The sequence below is a fragment of the Pelobates fuscus genome, chromosome 1 (genome assembly GCF_036172605.1).
Source record: "Pelobates fuscus isolate aPelFus1 chromosome 1, aPelFus1.pri, whole genome shotgun sequence".
NCBI classification, from domain to species: domain Eukaryota; kingdom Metazoa; phylum Chordata; class Amphibia; order Anura; family Pelobatidae; genus Pelobates; species Pelobates fuscus.
This window is the reverse complement of record NC_086317.1, coordinates 412,939,276-412,956,948: the sequence shown is the minus strand read 5'-3', so window position 1 is coordinate 412,956,948 and position 17,673 is coordinate 412,939,276.

Below are 17,673 nucleotides of genomic sequence, written 5' to 3'. Positions count from 1 at the left end.
GAGTTCAAGTCAGCTTTACTGGGTCAGTCTGTATGCCATCCCTGCAAACCAAGTTTCTTGGGTCCCTGTGTCAGCTGATTCCTCTGCTGGGCATACTAGGAGCAAGCATCCGTGGGTTCTGGGGGGTGGAGAGGAGTTGTGGGTGGCAGGGGGCTTCTCACTAGCTCCAGGCCTTGTGTGAGGTCGACATCCTTAGGCCACAGACTAGGGTACTCAGCGAGGCCGTGTCTCTCCCGTTATGGGCCCTGTGGAAGGTTCTGTTGGTCGTCCGCCCTCAGCTGTGGGTGGCCTTTCTGCATTGTGGTCGATGTCCCTCCGGCGTAGATGGGCACTTAGCTCTGTGATGGAGGACTTGGGGTGCAGCTTTGCCTGGGATAAGCTGTTCTGCCTCACGACCTCTGCCGGCTCCACCACCCTGTCATGAGTAGAGGGTTGTAGGGCATTGGGCTGCTCCAACTTCTCCAAAAAGTGGCAGAGCAGGTCATCCAGTCGCTTGTGTAGGGGCTGAGAGGGTGCAGGTCCGGAATCGTGGTAGGTAGCTGCCATTTTGCTAGGCCCCACTAGGTCTGAGTGTGGGCTATAGCGGCCTCAGGTGCCGGTGGCAGCGTGTGAGCCAGATTTGTGGGGACCAGGATAACCCCCGCTGGTCCATGGGGGGGAGGCTTCGCACAGGTTCCGTCGAGAATCGTGGCTGCGGGAGAGCGTCTCCCCGTATCGCCCATGCTTTTGGCCTCGAGAGATTATCAAGCGGAGCAGGCTGGGACATCCACTTGCGTGGTATCTGCAGGAAGGTCGCAAGGTCCCCTGTCATATGGCAGCCTGCGTGGGCCCGGTACTAGCTCCGGTTCGGGTAGGTTCAGTAGAATTTGCAATAGCTCGCAAGAACAACTGCAACCTGCATCCGCCTTGTTCTGCGGTCAGGCCCCGCCCCCCTAAATCAATAAAGTAGTAAAGTGGCAAAATGCAAAAGTGATAATAATAATGAATGGGGGCACCATTATCTTCTTTAATTTAAAATAATACAATGTTAAAAAAAAACAACAACAACAAAAAACGAAAACAGGCTAACAGGTAAAAAGACATCTAGATTTTCTGATACAAAATCTTGGGAGTTTTCACAGATTTTGATAATAGTGCACACCAGCACCAATATATCTCAAATAACTTCAAGATCACTACTGGTTTTGGCATTCAAATAATAATATGAGGAGTAAGCTATGGTGTCAGTCTACTCTGTATCCAAACTGTTAGTTAACTGCACCTTCAATTATTTATTATCATTATTATTTTTTTGGATGGACCTTAACCAGTATAAATTTAATTACTTTATAAATGAATTCCCCTTGGAGCTGTTAGTAGCAGATTCTGCTATATTTCAGCCATAAATGTGTGCAGTATGTTCCATACAATGTAATTTTTTTCTTAATTATTCCTTTAATGCTGTTTTGAGACCTATTCTGACCTGTTTTCTGCTCTTTATTATATTCGAGCTATACGCCGAAAGACACGGTACGAAATAACTCCGTGCTTTATAGAAATGTCATTTCTAGTAAACATTTTGTACGAGCATATGAATGAGGTGCATATGTAAGAACTAAATGTCCAAATAATGCTTTTTGAAAAGAGATGTTCCCCATTCATTGCAGTAAAATAGGGAAAGAAGAACACAAATCACATTAATATAGTGTGGTGACTGGCAAAGCAGTGTTACTGCCTGGAGATGTATGAGTATTTTCATACTCGGCTATAAATCTACATTAAAAGTGTTTGGATGAATTTGCTTTTTGTGTGTTTCTCCTCTTTTTATCAATGTCCTATCAGCTGTACTGTACGCTGTGCTTTTACTTGACATTCCGTAAATTAACGGTGGAGATCGGCCGGTTGTAGACGCATCTATTTATCCATGAGGGTCATTTTGTATTTGTAACATCGAGAATTGGATAGTGATTACTGAATGTTACAAGCAATCTGGTGACATCTCAAATATTTCTTCATCTGCCATCCCAGTTTATTCCAAATTTAAAAATGGAATTATTAAAATAAATCTTTTTATTTTTTTCAATTTTCAGTATTTACATAGGGCAAATGAATGGCTAACCAAAACTCAGGGAGTTAGTCACATATGATTTATGAAGAAGTGACAAGAAAATTTAAAATTTTAGGTAAAATTTTCCAAAATGGAACACATTTCCAACAATAGTATTTTGATTTTCCAGCTCAGGTGTTCTGGGCTAAAATCTACATCGTCCTTGTTAGTTTTCTGCAGTTTCTGGTTTAGTGACTGAAGCCCTTCGAGATTATCAAGGTACGCGCTAGTAGGCAGAACAAACGTCTGTACCTTTTCCTCTGTGTGTTCGTGCCAGTATTCAAAGCAGTACAGTGAAAATAGATTCTATCATGTTGTACTGTAAACTGTTACCATAAACATGGAGCACAAATACATTAAAGATAAAACGATGACATTGCCTTGTAGAAGCATTGGACATTTCTTGAAAAGCCCAGTAAAATGATTCTTGGCCAGGACAGGAGTTCTGCAGGACTAAGATTTTCTAGCCTCCGATAACCACTCAGCTGAGGATATTGGATATAGTCGCCTGCTTAGCAGCCTTCATCAAACTATAAATAAGGATATGATATCATTCCCTTATTAAAACATGTCTTCATGATATATACAGTTCCTTAATATACTATGATTATGTGGCTGCTCTTGAGAAGAGCTGTATGGCAGGCACTTAAGGGATCCAGAAAATGCATCATGAACTGTTTATGATCAGTTTCAGAGAAATCAGGAGATCAGTGCTAACATGGCTGAACTGAATAATGGAATAGGCCAGGGCAGGGGTAAATTCAGAACCCAAACTCAGGCGGGGTACTGTGGGATTAGTGACAGATATTAAAAGGGGGACACATAGAGTAGCACAAATACCGATACACAAAACCCATGCAGTGACAAGTACTTACACACATTTAGGCTTGCTGTTTCTGCAATGACATTTATAATGACACTTGTCCTGCTTTCTGACTTACAAACCAATTAAATGGTCAATTTGGCCTGTATGTATAACAGGCTTACCGTGCCCTGGCATTATTTTTAATAACTTATATGCAGGAATTTGGGGACAGAGTGGGAGTGACACCTCAGTTAGCCTCTGTTGTCACTCAGACCCCAGACATAAATTCTCCTGGTTTCTCGAGGGGAGCATTCACCACAATGCCACCCACAACACTCTTATCAGTCTTTGATCTCCCTCAGGCCTATCTACCACAATATGAACCACATGCCTCAGCGCTAACTTCACGGAGATGGAACCCAGAGACAGTGACTCAGTTCGTCCCATAGCAACCTACCCAGGCCTTGTATGCAGCGATTACCAAGTGAACATTTGCATATATAATATACAGATGTAATGTTTAGTTCAGAAAGTTTATGTTTAATGTTTTATTTATCTTACCTTTGACTCACACAATGCTCAGTACATCTCACACCCCTTATCGGCTCGGTTAGCCTAGGTGCCAATTAACCCCCCTGCCTACTAGATGCCCCTAGGACAGGGATAGGCAACCTCCCCCCCTCCTCCCCCCCCCCCGATGTTGTGGACTACATTCCCTATAATGCTCTTACATCAATAATGCTGGCAAAGCATCATAGGAGGTGTAGTCCAAAACATCTGGAGTGCCGAAGGTTGCCTATGCCTGCCCTAGGAGCTACTACCTAAGACCAACGCTAACTAGGCATAAAACTCCTCAATGCCTGTAACACTACGTTGTAGGCGAAAGGGAAAAGCCCAACACATGTACCCCACATGCACACCGTCACTAGAAACCCAGATGGCACAAAACCTGCTGACAGTAGGAGACCTGTCTCTACACCTACGACATCTTTCACAAACTTTCCTCCCATATGGGGCTTGTTAGTCAACTTGTAGTTATGCCCACACCTGTACCCAATCCTACCCCTATTTAATACGTAACGGTCTACACTCCCACTGACCTTAATCCGTAATGGCTTATCTCAAAATGCTCACTCTGCACCCATATACTAGCCCACACAAGGAGACAATTGCTCTAACCGTCCTATGCTCCAGGCTAGCCACAAGACTGACCAACTAGTTGTACTACTACAACTAAAATCTCGACTCACAGGTTAATTTCTTCAGGACATTACGCTTAAATGTCTACGGCTAAATGTATGTCAAAATGTTGTACCCTGACCAGTGTTCGGAATTTGCTTTATCAATAAAGAATTATTAAAAAAATGAAATGAAAAACTGAGCTTCTTCACTAGAGGCAGGTAAGCCCAATGCTTTTAGCTAATCCAAGGACTCACATGAAACTTTTAAAAAAAGATTTTTACATTTTCCCTAGCCCAGTGTCTAGGTCATTGGAATGGAAGTGGAGAATGTCAATGGACTGCTGGTGTGACAACTCTATTAAAAACCATTGCTCTACCATAAATAAAAAAGAAATAAAGAATGCTGAGTGAAATATATTAAAATGGTAATTTTCATCGGTATCTTGGAAGAAGAGTAAAATAATTGGTTTTCAAATTAATCTTATATTTCACAAAGTCAGGTTACGTAATCTTTACAAATATTGGTGGTAGGATAGGTGATAGGAAATATGATATAGTTAATAAAATAGTTCAGGATATTTTACTTTTAAAAGCTATATGTAGACCAGGAAAAGACTAGTGTGTGTATGGTGTCTAAATTGTTATTGTTCTTTAACCCCTTAAGGACACATGACATGTGTGACATGTCATGATTCCCTTTTATTCCAGACGTTTGGTCCTTAAGGGGTTAATTAAGTGTGGGCTTTCCAATAAACATCTGCAAAAAAAAAAAAAAAGTACTATCTAGATTGATATTTCAAATAATTTAAGATAATATCAATATATATTTATCAATTTATTTAGCAGAGGGAGATATTCCACTTGTATCTGAATTATTTTGTTAAGGATGAAATGTAAGAAAGTAAAAGTGAAACAAATGTGACCTTTGACACTTGTTTGAATATCATATCAATAAGAAAAAAATTGGGAAATGATTTGGACATACAAAAAAAAGGTGGAAAAAATGGGTCAAGGTATTGCTAAGTAAATATGTAATATTTATAATATATTTAATAACGGGGGAAAAGGAGGAACATAAAAAAATATATATTTATTTATTAAATATACAATATATAAATATAAATATATTTTTTTATTGTTTTTCCCCCCCCTCTTTATTGGTTATCTCTCACTTGATCTTTACAAGAAAATCTAAATTTATTGGCTGTCTCTTAGCCATCAATCATCTCCTTTTTTGGCACCACGAGCAGAACTCCAAATCCCAAAGCAAACGACCATGCTCGTCCATTGTGCTAGTCGGTTGTACTGTTATAGGTCCATATGGTGTTGCTGAAATATCACTGTTTATAGAGATAGTGTATCATTGGGAGGAATAGGTTTGAGTAGATACGCTTTGCTACATGACATAAACAGGTACTAAGGACCTATCATTAATATTCAGTGAATGGTTAGTTGATCTACTTGAATGGACAAATGCCAGCTGGATGAAATTGAACCCTGATAAAATAGAGATAATTGAGGTGGGTGGAGGGGAGCTTAAAAAAAAAAAAAGGTCAGCCAACTGGCTCTTGAATCCCTAAAACATACCATGTGTGAACACTTGCCGTGGAGTGCGATAGTGGATTATCACTTAAGCAGTAGACACTGATTCTATCACCAAAGGAGAATGTCTAACATGACACAGTAGATTCCCCTCTAGAGATTACGGGTAAACAGAGAAAAACATAGATTCAACTTCATATTGTACATTATAGTCCTGCAATGTAAATACAAATACTCCTACAAAATGTTACCTATCTTCTTATCAAATAGCATAATTTAGCAATCCTACTGTAAATCAGATTAACCCCTTAACACCGCAGCCAAATGTACAAGTTGTGAACGAAACAAAACGTAAACAAAACCTGGCATTTGCGCTATATGTCTGTCCAACCGTAATTCACCTCTTTCATATTAAATGCACCCCCCCTTATTATATATCATTTTATTCAGGGGAAACAGGGCTTTCATTTAATATCAAATATTTAGCTATGAAACATAATTTAATATGAAAAAAATGGGAGAAAATAAGATTTTTTTTGATTTTTTTGTTCTTCATGACATTTTAACTGTCAATGTCATAATACTGTTTGCTTTTACTGCAATAAAATACACATATTTGTATTCAGCAAAGTCTCACGTGTAAAACAGTACCCCCTATGTACAGGTTTTATGGTGTTTTGGGAAGTTACAGGGTCAAATATAGCGTGTTACATTTGAAATTGAAATTCGCCAGATTGGTTACGTTGCCTTTGAGACTGTATAGTAGCCCAGGAAATAAATTTACACCCATAATGGCATACCATTTGCAATAGTAGACGACCCAAGGTATTGCAAATAAGCGATGTCCAGTCTTTTTTAGTAGCCATTTGGTCACAAACACTGGCCAAAGTTAGCGTTTGTATTTGTTTGTGTGTGAAAAATGCAAAAAACGCCAATTTTGGCCAGTGTTTGTGACTAAGTGGCTACTAAAAAAGACTGGACATACCCCATTTGCAATACCTTTGGTTGTCTACTATTGCAAATGGTATGCCATCATAGGGGTAATTTTCATTCTTGGGCTACCATAGGGTCATAAAGGCAACGTAAGCAATCTGGCGAATTTTAATGTGAAAAAAATTAAACACAAGCCTTATATTTGACGCTGTAATTTTTGAAAACACCATAAAACCTGTACATGAGGGGTACTGTTGTACTCAGGAGACTTCGCTGAACACAAATATTTGTGTTTCAAAACAGTAAAAAGTATTGCAGCAATAATATCGTCCCTGTAAGTGCTGTTTGTGCGTGAAAAATGCAAAAAACGTCACTTTTACTGGCGATATCATGGTTGTAATACATTTTACTGTTTTGAAACACTAATATTTGTGTTCAGCGAAGTCTCCCGAGTAAAACAGTACCCCCCATGTACAGGTTTTATGGTGTCTTGGAAAGTTATAGGGTTAAATATAGTGCTAGCAAATTAAATTCCCTATACTTTCGGCATGGGTGGTCAGGCAGGTCCCGCTAATTGTAATTAATTAGGATACCTAATTATGTAAAATTATTACATAAATATATGTGTAGAATTAATATATGTATATATATACATATGTGTATATATACGTATATATATATATTTTTTTTTTAATATTTTTATTTATATATAGGTATATATATAGTGATATATACGTATATATTTATGTATATAGATATATATATTATTTCGTTATAAGTGTATTTTGATATAAATATATATATATTAATATCAGAATACAGTTAGAACGAAATAAAACACATCTATATATTTTTTAATATTTTATTTTTAATTATTTTTTTATTTAATTTTTTTTACGTATTTACATATTAATTTTTTTTATATTATTTATAAATATATATATAACAATAATTATATATATATTTAATCAGTATCAGTCTACGTGTAATTTGATATAAATATATATATATAATTATATATATATTAATATTAAAATACACCTAGACGGTGTATGTGTATGTGTGTATATGTGTATATATATACTTAGATCATATATATATAATATATATATATGATCTAAGTATATAATTTTTTTTTTTTACACTGTTTTAACATTTTATTATTTGATTTTCAGCCAGCAGGGGGACCAACTGTCATTACAGTTGGTCCCCCTGCTGGCAATGCAGCAGGCAGCTATACCGGCCATGTGATTGTGAGGTCCTCGCAAGGACCTCACTCTCACATGGCCGGGAGGGCTCCTGGAGGGTGGACGTGCTGCGGGGGGCTCCCTGGGAGTCCCCCGAACCGCGATCGCCGGCGTGGGACCGCCAGCGACCGGGTAAGTTACTAAAAACCGGAGGGCGTACTATTACGTCCGGCGGCGTTTAGAGCCGCTTTTAAAAGGACGTAATAGTACGCCCTCCGGTCTTAAGGGGTTAATAGTTTTTCACACAAATAACTACAAAGCTTAATTACTAATACAAAATTTAACATGAGCTATAACATCAACAGGGGTTATAACCCCAAATTCACATTTGTGGCCAATAACCTATGGGGTCTATTTATCAAGAAATATTCTGGGAAAAAGTCCTAAAATTGGTGCAATACTTAAAACGTTAACATTTTTTTTTAACGGTGATTTCTCCAGTTTTCGACCTGCCTATGTTGGTAAGTGTAATTAAAATTAATGCATCCACCTCTGATGGTACATTGCTACAATTCCTAGAATTTCCTTTTGGTTTCCAAGGGAACATGTTGCCCTCATCTGATATTATTGGGATGCCAGTTACAGTGAAGGATATCTGTCTCTTGGCACTAGCGTTGTGATGTACACAGCAGTTGGACCTGGACTATATTTTATTAGCTACAAAGCTCCAACCTGGCTAAAGTTCAATATCTTCTAGATTTTATAGACGATAAGCTTGTCGTTATTCGTTTTGCAACCTCCCCCAAGTGAAAGGGAAAGATTTGCAGTGGGTTGTCACTAGATCAGAGCAGAAGACTCATGTCTATCAATGAGATATGAGAAGTTTGGGTAGATTAGATGGATGTGCTTGATTGGGTAAAACATGGAGGCTGAATGGGTCCTTTTATTACAGACCTTTAATAATTTCCAAATACTGCCTATTCCTTTCAAAACGATATTGTCTGTTGATATAAGCAAACATGTAGTAATACAAGAAACACCTTTTCCTTGCTATTGGTAGATAAATAAAATATTATTTTCCTACTCATTATTCCAAGTTGTTATTCATGTATAAAAGATAGCATCTAATCTATCTATCCTATTGTCACGGTTCCCACCGTAACTTCCGGAGTGCCAAACGAGGTTGCCCCAGGAGTGCCCAGTAGCGGATTTGAACCTGGGTACTTTGCAGTTCTGGGGCTACCTCTGAGCCACCATTCAGCTTTAGTACTGCCAGTATCCAGCTCGGTCTTGTATCCAGTACTGGGAGCTGGACATGCATTGAAGTTTCTCCTGTCTCTCATGGTACACCTGATGTTGATGGTCTCGTTAGCCAGGTATAAAACACTGCCTCTCCCAGAAGGCAGTGTCAGTTCCTTGACTCTGTTGATCATACTGCTGTTTCGTGTTCTCCAGTTTACTCTTGACCTTGGCTTGTTACTCCGAATATCCTGACTTCTGGCATCCTCTGACCTCGGCCTTCTTCTCGTTAATCCTGATTTCTGGCACCCTCTGACCTCTGGCTTACCCACGACGATTCTCCTGATTTATCCGTTCCTGTACTGAGACTTGGAGAATTATCCTGCACAGCCCCTGTGCACCGAATCACAGGCCAGGTGAATTCTTACCTGACCACCTTAGCCTGTGTTTACTTGCAAGGGTGAGCATATATCTCTGCCTGCCGGACTCCCAACTCAGGTAAGCCCTGACACCTATATAATCATCTGTTCTTGTACACATTAAATAAAACAAAGTGTGTGATCCTTGTCTATAATTTTAGATGCAGGCCAAAATCAAACCACCTTTATTCCCTATACTGTAGTTGTCAAATTGTGATGTTTGCCAATAAAGCGTCCTGATGACACATGGTTGGAGGGCACAAAGAATGCAAAAGTGGTGGTTAGATCCATCAGTGCTGAATTCGCAATCTAGGCTCCCCCCACCCCACATATTTTAGAAAAACTAAAGACCAACCCACATTTCAGATTAAATTGAGGACATGAATTTTTTGATGCACCATTCCCTAATCAATTACCTTTGTAGGAAGTAATGAGCTTTAATATATGATACAAGATAGAAAAGCGTATTTCTCCTAAAAGATTAGAAGTAAAATAATTTTGCTTTATTTTTGGAATTCCTTGCATTGTGGAACAATTCATTCCACTTCAAACTAAATCAGTCATCTATCTAATCGCTTGCAACTGTTAAGCACAGCTCATCAGGGGTATCCCATGAACAAAGTACACATATTATGAATATTGCAATGATCGTGTAACTTTACATTGAAATTCCTGATCCAAGTTCAATTTTGACACTCACAGGCTTATAGACATAAATTATTTTAAAGCCAAAGAGATTAGAGAAAGCAGGGCAGTGATTTTGTTGTAAAAAAGTAACTAAATGGATTTATGTATTTAGAACATTCCATCCCCCAGGGCTTATTGCAGATCTGGAAAATTAGTTGTTATTAATATTGTATAGCATTACAAGTGCAAATGTCTCAGAGATATTAAAAGTGGATAAAAGTCATAAAATAAAGCATATGGCCAGAAATGTATTCCTTACCAAGCTTATGATAGACTTTTTCACTAACCACAGTTCACAGTCAAATAAAAATATCCACAGAGGATGCAAGGAATTGGACTGGGAAGTTATCCAATTAAGATGGGGTACATTTCATTAAGAGACAGAAATAAAGTGTTACGTTTTTGACATGTGCTATTGGATATAGAAGTTGCATGATACTTGATGATACTTTTATTCAAGCCAAACATAACATACTGGCATACAAGAACTTATATGATTTTAAGCAGAGAGATGAAAAGGAGATGCAATAAATAAACAAATACCGTATTTATCGGCGTATAACACGCACAGGCGTATAACACGCACCTCATTTTTAGAAAGAAATTCCAGGAAATTTCCCCCCTCATGCCATAGTATTCCCCCCCCTCATGCCATAGTATTCCCCCCTCATCCCATAGTGTTCCCCCCTTTCCATAGTATTCCCCCCCTCCCCTCCCATAGTATTCTCCCCCCCTCCCCTCCCATAGTATTCTCCCCCCCCTCCCATAGTATTCCCCCCTCCTCCCATAGTATTCCCCCCCTCCTCCCATAGTATTCCCCCCCTCCTCCCATAGTATTCTCCCCCCTCCTCCCATAGTATTCTCCCCCCTCCTCCCATAGTATTCTCCCCCCTCCCATAGTATTCTCCCCCCCTCCCATAGTATTCTCCCCCCCTCCCATAGTATTCTCCCCCCTCCCCTCCCATAGTATTCTCCCCCCCTCCCCTCCCATAGTATTCTCCCCCCCTCCCCTCCCATAGTATTCTCCCCCCCTCCCCTCCCATAGTATTTCCCCCTCCTCCCCTCCCATAGTGTACTTCCCCCCCCTCCCCTCCCATAGTGTACTTTCCTCCCCCTCCCATAGTGTACTTCCCCCATTACCCTCCCATAGTGTACTTTCCTCCCCCTCCCCTCCCATAGTGTACTTTCCTCCCCCTCCCCTCCCATAGTGTACTTTCCTCCCCCTCCCCTCCCATAGTGTACTTTCCTCCCCCTCCCCTCCCCTCCCATAGTGTACTTTCCTCCCCTCCCATAATTACTTACCTGCCCTGAAGCGTGGGCCGGCTTCACAGCGCGCACCGCGGTACAGGAACTTTAATTTAAGGTTCCGGTTTCCGGCGGGACTGAAAGGAAGTGTGCACAATAGTGTGCACACTTCCTTTCAGTCCCGCCGGAAACCGGAACCTTAAATTAAAGTTCCTGTACCGCGGTGCGCGCTGTGAAGCCGGCCCACGCTTCAGGACAGGTAAGTAATTATGGGATATCGGCGTATAACACGCACCCACGATTTTCCCCCTATTTTCAGGGGAAAAAAGTGCGTGTTATACGCCGATAAATACGGTATATGAAGCAAAGTAATTTTTTATCTATCTATCTTTATTATTTGCCTCCAACAGAATAGATATTTCAAATGTTGAAATTGATATGCATTGTCTTTTGTAACCAAAAAATACTAGAACTATTAGAAAAAAAGTTAAGGTCATTAGATCTAAGAATAGCCCCCGAAGGATTCTTCCTGAGTATACAAATTGAAATCTGAATTTAAGATATTTTTTTATAAAGGCGTAGGAAAACGTTTCAGAGATAGAAATGCCAAGAACCTCTTTTTTTATGTAAAATAAATAGTTGGTTAAGTGCCCTTCCTTTTAGAATTACAATGTCAAACGCACTGTCATAACAAGTTGTGAACATTGTATAAACATCTTCTCTTTCTAAAAATGACGGAGAAAAAAAAAAAAGATGGTATAATGCAAAGGACCAAGCAGAAATTGCAAACCTTTTTACAATCAAAACAAGAAACAGGGGGGCTTTTCATCCTCTTCCAGATGAAATTCAGTTCTGGCCAAACCAAAGGCTTGTCTGACGACTCCGATCTCCTCATTCCTTGACCTGATTTGGCTTCTGGATACTATGTTTTCTAGAATTATTGACCTTAGCTTTTTTTATTTTACTTTAATCTGCTATTTTGCCTGCTAAAGGCATTGTGTTAAGCCTGGACAATCTAAGTGTCAGCCCTCTTACACTTATCTTGGCTGTCCAACGATATGCCGACGCTGTGATCCGGTAGAGCGCAACTCCCATTATCTGCTTTTCAGGACACTTTCATGAATATTTGTGTCATCCTATAGCCTTCAGATTTTATAGTTAATCCCATAGCATCCCTTTATTTCAAATATTTCAGAATGCAAGTGATTTTCATAGCTATGAAAACACTTCGAACACTTACAGGGTTAAAACACACATATTAGTTTTCCCTTAATATCCAAAAAATAAAAAAACATGAGTTCTGCAAAAGGTCTGGCAACAAATATACCTGGATTTCATGTGACTTGACTCAGAAAGAAATACATCAGGCATACACCTTGGTTGAAGGCCAAGTACTCACTGCAATTATTCAAGTGCTTCCCTTGTGTGAATGAAATGCTTGTGAATTGGTCACAGAGTCGGCTGACCATGTCTAGGTGGAAATGTCACCTAAAGTTCAGATTGACATGCATGGAAGGAGAAATTCCATCAATTCCAATATAAGAAACAAATGCTTAAATGTCTGCGTTTATAAACCACCATATTGCATTTTACGGGGTCCTTCTCAGTCACTTGATTTCTTTTGCTGGAGAATGTTTTATAAAACACTTATTATTTAGAGTCATATAAAAATAGAGAGATCTATATTTGTACAGAATTATATTTAGATTTGAGACTAAGCATTCAGCAGGATCATAAATGTTTCTTTGACAGAGATTCTAAAAAATACATTTTATTAATATTTTTCATCTAGCAGAAAAAATGGGCCACTTTGTGATTTGTGTTATGCATGGTCTTGGTTTTTATAAATGTTTTGATGGTTAAGAAAAACAAACATTCTGATGTTTCAAGTGTCTCACTTGACATACACAAAGAGGGCATTTTGCACAAATTAACTCATGTTTATGATCAACCTTTAGATTGTAAACTCACGGGCCATCTACCTAAGCACTTTGTATAAAAGAGCTTCAGTGGCTAGATCTTGACCCTCTTTACCTTTTGTATTATAGTGTATATTTTACTGTCTTTTCCCCCAATTGTACAGGGCTGTGGAATATGTTGGCCCTTTGTAAATGCCGATAATAATAATAATAATAGAATCATCTGAGAATGTTTGTTTTTTTCAGAAGAATTACAAAGTACCAATCCCCATGTTATATTTAACTTAGGCCAGTAGGTGTTCCTTCCTTTGATGGTAACATTGTTCAGAGGCTCACAACCCCTATCGCATCTACAGAAGACACGTTTTTAATATTTTGAAAAGCGCTCTTCCCCCGCTCAATGACAAGGTCTTAAGAATGGTAGAGATCAAGCATGCCAAGTATAGGCCAGAAAGGAGAGATGTGGACTACATCCCCCATAATGCTCTTACACCCATAATGCTGATAAAGCATCATGAGAGGTGTAGTCCAAAACATCTAAAGTGCCGAAGGTTGCCTATGCCTGTGCTAGACAGTCTATGTTTTGGCTCTAAGTTTATGCAACTCTGGATAAACCTCTATGTTCCTTGTGCATATTGATTGAATGAAAGCATCAGGACTCGGAGAGGACCACATAATGATAGTGATTAGTAATTACAATTGAATAATCCTCATAGGTCAAAGAAATTACAATTTGCAGCATATGTTGACTTCAGTTACATGTAAAATACTTAAATGGAATGTAAAATAAATGAAAAACAGCAATCTATATGGGATCTCTGTAAAAGCCGATATAAGCAGTGTGGTCCTATTGTCAAGCCCAATATGTGTAAGTCTGTAATAGGTTTCCTCATACATAGCTATGCCAACTCATTCCAGTTCTGCTGTCTGCAATGCTCCTTAGTGGATATTCTCATTGGGAGATGAATTATTATATAGAGGTGTTCCTGAGAGCAGTTTTCTTGCAGTTATCAGTTTTTCAAGTTAACTTGTTGCTTCCTATGATATCAGGCATGTGTACACAATGTATATATAATTCTAACTAGTTATAGCAAATCACAGATTGGATTTATCATTCACAAAACCATAAACATTACTTATAAAATCAATATAACATATTTAATTAACAATGCATAAAATGTAACCTTCTAAAGATGGGCAATGATTTAGCAACCTCTTCTATTGATTGCGAGAAGAAAACAAATGGCGTACTATAGGGACTTTTTTAATCCACTTCTATTTCAAAGTAAGTACCCATAATAGTAAATGGATATCATCACAGCATAAAACACACATGGACAGATAATGATGTGGGTTGGGAAGAGATATCCTTGATGTGAGAATAAATAATAGGGGAAAATAAATTAGGAGAGAGAAAGTTGAGGGTTGGGAGAGCAAGTTTTATGTTGGGGAAAGATAATAGTTGGGAGAAATAATTGGGGAGCTGTTGATAGATAATGTTGGTGGTTGGGGAGAAAAAAATGTTGGGGCAATGAAGAGATAATGTTGAGGTTGGCAAGAGGATATTATATGAGGTTTGAAGGAAATAACTGGAAAAGACAGATTATCAGGGGGCTATGAAAAGATAATTGCAAAGAGATAATGGGAATGACTGGGGAGAGATAAGTTACCTTGCTCACACAAGAACATTGATAGAACCACACACACTAACATTGCATGAACAGGAATACCAATATATCTACTTACTGACAGTGCATACAAACACACATAATGATATTGCAAGCACAAAAATACCAACCAGAAACTAACATTCCACACATATAACCAAAGGAACAACAACAGCAACAACCACACATTCTGATACTGTATCCACCAACACAAAATAACACAGGAACACCAACATACATAACTACTAGCTTTGTATCATACTGTTAGATCAGTGTGTCATGCTGACACGCATTCCAGTGTTCCATCATTTTATGACGCTCAAACTCTTCACGTCATTTCTGACACACGACTAGACACGTCATTTCTTCCTCATCACTTTTGGATCATTTGGCGTAGGAATGATACAGACCAATCACAGTTTTTAGACTATTTAAGCCCTCTCTGCATTTTCCATCTTGCCTTGTTATGGTTTCCCTTCTGCTGATCTAAGGTCAAGTAGTTATGTAGTTGTATTCCTGATATTCTGACTTGGGCTTGTTCTTGACCATTCTCCATTCCATAAACTGTGAACCTGTTTAACAGTTCCTGTTACCTTCTGTGATTCCAGAAATCGGCTAATCCTTGACTTTGCTTTGACCTGTTTATCAGGTTGCTCTTTTTCTATTACAGCCATTTCAAAAGACTGGTAATAAACCTCTGTCTATTTCTCTTCCTTGCATGTTGGGCCTAATGTTATCATGATATTTTTTTTTTTTTTTAATTCTTTATTTTGTAGTGCAAACGAAAGATACAAGCTGCTCAGGTATGCCACAAAAGCATAAACAGACAATATTTGGTACAGGATGATACAGTGAAGTAGCATTGTTAAATCTGCACAGTTTTTTGTTTTGTTAGTAGATGATTCGTCAACGCTTAAAGTTAGGTTTAGTAAGATTCACGTTATTTTAGGTACAACAGGTTAGGAACATTTTTGCATTTTACACGTATTGAGTACAAGCTATTGTTGTTGGTCTATTGTGTTCGGTCACAGTGGGGTCATCCAGCTTAAGACAATAAGCGTGCTATGATTCTAACATATATAGAAGTAATTAGAGTCGAGTAAACATTGCTATAGATCTCTGTCAGTGCCACGTCAGCTGGGATAAGCAGTTTCACGGTTAGACATAAGCATGGCGTTGGGATAGTGGCAGGATTTTGTGCGCTGAGTGGGCAGCGTAGATGCGTTAGAGTTTTAAACACGGCTGGCCACTTAAGCACAGGCAAAAAGGGGGTAACCACTGGTTGCAAGGTTTGATAAGTAAAAATTACCCTTAGCTAGGCTAAGTAAGTGTGAGAGAAATAATAAAAGTAGAATAGGCCTGTATTAGGTAGCATGTAGGTAGACAGTAATCTGCCTATAAGATTGACAGGACACTTAATTAGATGTGTATTAACACGGTTCTACCTTGCTTTACAGTAGATATTCATCACAAGCTAGATATATGTTACTTAAGCTTAATCCGGACCTACAATTCCGCTATGCAGGCACATTTCACAAGGGTTAAATTAGCATATATAGCATTAAATCAAAAATATAAAAGCGATTTTTGCAAGATGAGCTAGGATATCCGCTGGGTCATTCCTGTGGATAGGATCATATAAGGTCCTGAGAGTTCGAGATTATGAAATATATTCAAGTTGGATTGTGCATTAGGGGACCAGCGGTGGTTTGTGTGGCCCCTGCCCGATGTTGTCAGGCTGACTAAACAGCGGCTTGGTGGTGTGTGAGACTTGGCTGTCTGGTCATGAGCTGCCTAGCGTGTGCCTGGCGCCTGGCGAACGTTTCTTTTCCCCTGTGGGGTTGACTCACGATTTCCAGGCTGGGCGCCGCCAGGTGATGCAGCCAAGTCCATCAGTGCTCCAGCGGGATCGGATCATAGAGTCCCAGGACAATCCGAGCGTCTCCACAGTGTAGGTTGCCTCAGCAGGGGTTGCTGTCTGGCGAGATCTCCGCCATGCTGCCTGCCGCTTGAGGATTTGGCAAGCCGCCATCTTAGGTGGTTTCTGCGTACCCTGGGAGGTGTGTGTTGCGGGCAGAGTGTCCGACGGTCTCCTTTAGCATGTGGCAGTGTGGTGGGCAGGTAAGGCAGTTGCCAGTTGTGAGTATATACCGCTTAACGCCCTGTGCATCTGGGCTAGGTGGTAGCTGCAGTCCGACTCAGGTTTTGTATTGCAGGTCCTGTGCACGTGGCCACCGCCATCTTAATCTCGGTGTACTGGTCTGCTTGATGGTGTGACGGTGCCTCAGAGCGTGGCCCCATAGCTTGGACCGGGATCACCCCCCCGGTCCAGAGGGGGGGGGGAATCAGGACCGGGTCCGCCGATGGTGCTAGTGTGTCGGGCTCCGTCGGGCAGGATAGCGGTGCGGCGGCCGTCCGCACCACTCACCGCCAGGCGAGGTCCCATCTGTTGCCGCGGGCCCTCTCCTTTGAGGGACTGAAACTTCGGGAGCCAGCCTCTCCCCAGCTCGGGCAGCCCGGTTACTGCATGGGCTGTAGGTTTTAGGCGGTTCTTCCCGTCAAAATCACGATTTATGAACTTTATTTGCCTTTCTGTGCAGGAGCCGAGCCGTCCTGCGACCGCTCAGCTCGGCGGCCCGGCCCCGCCCCCCGTTATCATGATATTTTGCATGCACACACACATACATATAATACATGTACTGGCATTGCATACACATAGGAACATTAACATACATAGATACCGATATTGCACACATAATGTCC